Genomic DNA, 6,000 nt, shown 5'->3' on the forward strand with positions numbered 1-6,000 from the left:
TAATGAATACGAAAGCTAAAAAAAACATATGAAAATTAACTTCATATAAATATTAATTCTAATTTACCATTTTTTTTTATCTTTAGTTAAATAAAAAGAGAAACAAAAAGTGTATGACCAATATCACACCTTAATCAATACAAAAGCTAAAGAAGAAATATATGAAAATTAACTCCATATAAATATTAATTCCAGTTTACCTTTTTTTTTTCCAACTTTAGTTAAATAAAAAGAGAAAAAAAATGTATGACTAATATCACAACTTAATCAATACGAAAGCTAAAGAAGAAACATATGAAAATTAACTCCATATAAATATTGATTTCAGCTTACTTTTTTTTTTCAACTTTAGTTAAATAAAAGAGAAACAAAAAGTGTATGACTAATATCACAACATAATCAATACGAAAGCTAAAGAAGAAACATATGAAAATTAACTCCATATAAAGATATATATATATATATATAATAATAATAATAATAATAATAATAATAATAAAGATTTTTTATAAGATTTTTTATTATAGGTAGGTCATTTTTTATTAAATAAATATTAGAGAAATAAATGATTAATAAGGAGGGTGTATTAAGCTAAAGGAGGGGGATTATGGGTGCCAAGTGTATCTCCAACCTCCTCTTTTAGTTATATTATAGATAGATTCTCTTATAAAGGGAAACAACTTTAAGTACTTAAGAACCTAATATGTCTAAAATGTTCCTCAATTTAATATATCTTTCTATACCCACCCCCACAGTTGGACTAAACTACCCTTACGAAAACTTTACACCCCCAATTCTATCTCCCAAATCTATCTCTGTCACACATAAAAAAAAACTACCTTTTCAGGCGATCGTTTTTTCCCCTAAGCCGCAACAACGTGCGGAAACAAAGCTAGTGTAATAATTACAGTAATTGATTACAACAAAGACACTAGCTAATTATTTTAAGGATGATATAAATATGGTCAAGAGAATATGCGGTCACCGTAATGTAGTTTTACTCTTTTCTCCAGATTGAGATCCTCTAAAGTTCAAAATTTAAATGAACTTTATAGGTAAAGTTAAGAGATTTTGACAATTTAGTTAAAATCAATGGTCAAGAATAAAAAATCAATTTTAAATCTTAACCTTCAAAAGTCAAGATTCTTCTAAATTTACCTATAAAATTACTCTAAACTTTAAAAGATCTTTTATTTATTTTCTCCACCTAGAAGATCCACGTATATGTGAGTGAATGGCCAAGAGGTCTTTAATCAATACAAAGTTAATATTGGAATAGGTAGAAATTGATAAGTTGGAGGGACCAATTTCGGCAATGTCTAAATGTTGTTGTATCGAATAGTATTTAATGCAAATAATTGTACCATATCACACACAGAAACAGTATAGTTAAGATGGGAGAGAAGGTGCACATGCAGTGTACACAACATTACATTCATAACAGATAAACAAACAAAAGTCTCTCTAATCGCTGCCTGACATAGTAACAAACTAACAACCAAAAGCGCCTATTTACAAAAAGTCAGCAAGAGTCAATAAGTCTCTTCGATAGAAGTTGACGATAATTTATTTTTTTTTCCTTTTAAAAGTTTTAATATGATCGATATTATATCTCCGATAGTTAAAGTTTCTTCTTAAGAATTTTTGATCAAATTGTTATTCCAATGACAAAAGCTAAAAAAAGGTATTTCAAATATTGTTTAATACGAGTAACAAAATTAAGAAGAGAGAGTGTATCATTTTCCTCTAAAGGGTGGGGAGTGCCTCACCACCCCTCCTTACCTTTTTCTATTTAATTTGCTTTCTATTTTTTTATTCAACTAATAACAAAAACTTTTTATTTAATAAATTAAAACTAATACAATATTAAACTAAAACAAGAAAATAATACACCAAACTACAAACTTAAACGAAACGACAACAAAATACATAAATAAATTAGCAATCGATGCCCGGAATGAATGTGCGGTGAATATGGTCAATGAGATCCATCCGAAGATCTTCGTGTACACTAAAATACATAAATAAACTAGCGATTGATGCCCGGGAAGAATGTGCGGTGAATATGGTCAATGAGATCCATCCGAAGATCTTCATGTACGCTTGAGTCATGTATCTCTCCTAGTCGAGCATCTGATGGTTGTGGTGCGAGCGGAGGATCTGGAATATAATCAGGACATAATGCGTTCTTTTAAAATCATGTTGTGAAGAACACAACACACATCCATGATCTTACGGATGGGGAGTTTATTCATTTTTCGTGCCGTTTCTCTAAATATTTTGAAGTGTTTTTTAATAATACCACTCGCTCCACATTTTTCCTTGTAGCCTCTTGTGCCCTAGAAAATCGAATCTTTTTCTCACCGGTTGGATAAGGAATGGTTTTCACAAACATCGCATATATCTTGGGTAGATCCCATCCATGTGGAAATACGGGTACTTATATTCGGCTCCATTTATATTGAAAGGAACTACCGGTGCTATGTCGTCTTCATAGTAATTGAATAAGGGAGATTGATTCAACACATTAATGTCATTATTTGAACCGGCAACACCGAAGTACGTGTGCCAAATCCATGCATCATGTGTCGCCACTACTTCAAGCATTATTGACGACCCCTTTAATTTGCTCACCTCTCGTGTATTCGCCACACCAAACCACCGGACAATTATCCCAAGCCCAATGTGTACAATCAAGGCTCCATATCTATACATTATTAAACCGAAACTATTTGACTTAACTATGTAATATATATATATATACACACACACACATAAGCGTATTACATAATTATATAGTAATAACTAAAATTCATAAGTATATACCTAACATGCTGGGAAAACCATGATAAGACGCATGATCGTCAAATATGCGTTGCACATCATTACGCGTTAGCCTACTAATGAGCGTCTATTTTGTGATAAAACCCCTATTGAAAGACATCATTTCTATGTCTAAATGAGTTATTATTCCGGAATTATTGGTACTTAATAAATCGTATGTTTATGTAGGTTCACAGAAGATGCGAGAGAGGGTAAATGACATCAAGTGACTCGATAAGGAAGCCTATGAAGTTACAAGACACGAGGAAGTGATTCGAGAGCTGAATGAAGACGCATGAGCAGCAGCAGGAGCAACTAGCGCCGTTGGCCACATGCCAGCGCCGCTAGCCAACACCCAGCGCTGCTGGCCCATCACGTCCTAGACCCAGCGCCGCTGGCAGGCCCAGCCAGCCGCTCGGCGGCCCAGTTCAGCAACCGACCTTACTCTCTATTTAAGCCAAACTAACCCTCAGAACCATAAAGAGAAAGCCGATTCAGCAGCCCTAGCCACCCTAGACCGACTTTGCAGATTTCCAAAAGATTTTGGAGCTTCTAACGCCTTCCGATCTTCATCCTTGGTCTAGATCTTATCTTTTATATATCTTTCTTTTGTTGAACAATGTCTTTCATCTTTTCAGTCTTTGTTATTCCATTAATACTGCTAGGTTAGTAGGCTGAATACTTGTTTGGATCGATGTGATCATGGAGACGCTTATTGTTTTACTGTGTTTGTTAGAATCTGTTGGAGTGTGTTTTGTTGTTTATCGTAGATCCATAATTATTAGTAATTCATATTATTATTGGTTTATATCTGAACATATTAGTTTAATTCTGATGGTTGTCTATGATCATACACTAGGACTAATATGCTAGCACAGAAAACGATTAGTCGGTCTATAACTAGAAGTAAAAAGCGATTCACTTGTAACCTAGGGATCCAGAACCATAATAATTAGGATGAATTGAATATGATGATTAACAATGTCAGACGCGATCCTTTGACTTGGAAACGAGCATTGTGGTCACCAGAGATAATTATATCTGGTCATGGCTTAGGAGCTGGGTAATTAAAAGATGAATTGGTAACACAAACTTTAGGTCATTAATGTTTAAACAATGAATCTAACGAGAATTTGTTTATAGGGTAGTGTGAGTCTAACAACAGCACTAGTAATTACGCAAAGTAAATCTAACGAGAATCTGAGTCGTGATTAAGTTTCCAACAATCTGACAAACTGGTAGGATAGTATTTGGTCGTACCATGAGATCGGAGATGCCAAACAAGTATTTTAATTTAGTTATTGTTATTTGCTTTTTTCAAACTATTTTCAGACTGAGCCTCTCGCTGGATAAGCAGTTGCGGCTTTTATTTGCTTTTTATTGCATTAGTATTACAGGAAATACGTGACAACCCCACAACCGCTAGAATTACACATATTACCAGATTAGGTACAATAACGCGTCCCTGCGAACGATCCTGTAGCTTATCACTAGACTATACTACACTGACCGGGTTCTCTGCTCGTAAGAGTGTGTGGTTTAAGATAGTTACTTGTACAACATTTTAAAAACTTAAAGACAGAAATAAAACTACCATCACCTACGCAAATATTCATGCCGACATAACTTAATGACTCCATCACAAAAAGCATTAAGGGTGTCTCATGACGTTCTTTCCGACATATTTAAGTAATCATCCAAGCTGTCAGAATTAGTTTCATATCCTAACTGGCGAACAACAGATGTGCATCTCTGTAAAGCCGAGAACCCAATTTTCCCACGATCGTCAAACCTCCTTTGAAAATATTCAAAGTTGCTTTCCAAATCTGTAGCTATCTTCACAAACAACCGTCTACTCATCCGAAACCGTTGTCTAAAAAAATCTGCATCAAAATTCGGTTCCTCGGCAAAATAATCTCAAACAAGACGGTCGTGTGACTCAAAACGATTGTCTCTATTTGTATACTAATTTGAAGAGGAGGCAGTATCACGGACCTCTTGATCAATCGCATGATGTGCCATTGCGAAGAGATTAACATATCGTTCCGTCTCATCGAAATGAACTCGAGTCCGATTGCATATTTGGGGGTGTTGGGCCAGATCCAAAAAATAAAGGATTGTTGAAGAAAGGGTTCATGATTGTTGTTTGATAATATGTATATATGTGTGTATATATATATAAATTGAAACAATATATATGTTGATTGAAAATATATATGTTGCTCTAAATTGAAAAAAAAATTCAAAAGGTTGCAACAAAGAAGAAAGAAGAAGAAATAAATAAAATGGAAGTAGTCTCATGTAGCCGTTGCATATAGTGGGTCCCATGCGTTTTTGATTTTTTTCGTCTAACATTCGACTTTGACCGGCACCACGCTCCCCATTTTCCTCTCCACCCCACTGGTACCGGTTGGACGGGGCAATAATCAAACCGGTACCGGTCCGGTACCTATCTCCTGCCTATGCGCTCCATCCAGGCTAAGAGCATTCCCGATGGTATTAACCTATAAATGACTTTTTATTATTTTTACACCACCAATTTATAATACTAAATTAAAAATGTTAGATAAAAGTCATATTAATATAATGTATTTATAGGTTGTTGTGAGTGTATCTGAAAAAAAGTCTTTCACCAAATAGGTTGAAGGTTAACCTTTTGATGAAAAAAGTTATCTTTCTCAATGATCAAAAGCTTTTCAATGACTTATTATCATAAAAAAAAAGGGGAAAGGTTAGGTAAAACATGCAATACCTATTTTAGGTAAAGCAGGGGGTGATTATGTAAAATTCAGGGGGGTTATGTATATTTATTAAATTCAAAGGTTTAATATGTAACTTTTTTTAATGTAGCAGTACCTAAGCTTAGATAAAGTCTGTAGTACGGATCATTTTCCCTAAAAAAAAACCTTTTGGTCAACCTATCATTGCGGATGCTCTAAGACTTGAAGATTGTCAACCTATTGATAAAAAGTGTTTCACAACAATGTAAAAAAAAAGTTATTAAAAACCTTTCTTAAAAATAATGAAAAATTTTATAAAAATTTTATAAAATTTTTTTTTAAAAATTACCATTGGAGATGCTCTCGTTGGGTGTAAAAATTTTTAATGAACAAGGTCGATGATATTCAATTTTTTAGTAACTATTTTTCTCTTTCTAATCTTAGAAAAAAAAAAGGT

Source organism: Erigeron canadensis, chromosome 2, assembly GCF_010389155.1.
Source record: "Erigeron canadensis isolate Cc75 chromosome 2, C_canadensis_v1, whole genome shotgun sequence".
NCBI classification, from domain to species: domain Eukaryota; kingdom Viridiplantae; phylum Streptophyta; class Magnoliopsida; order Asterales; family Asteraceae; genus Erigeron; species Erigeron canadensis.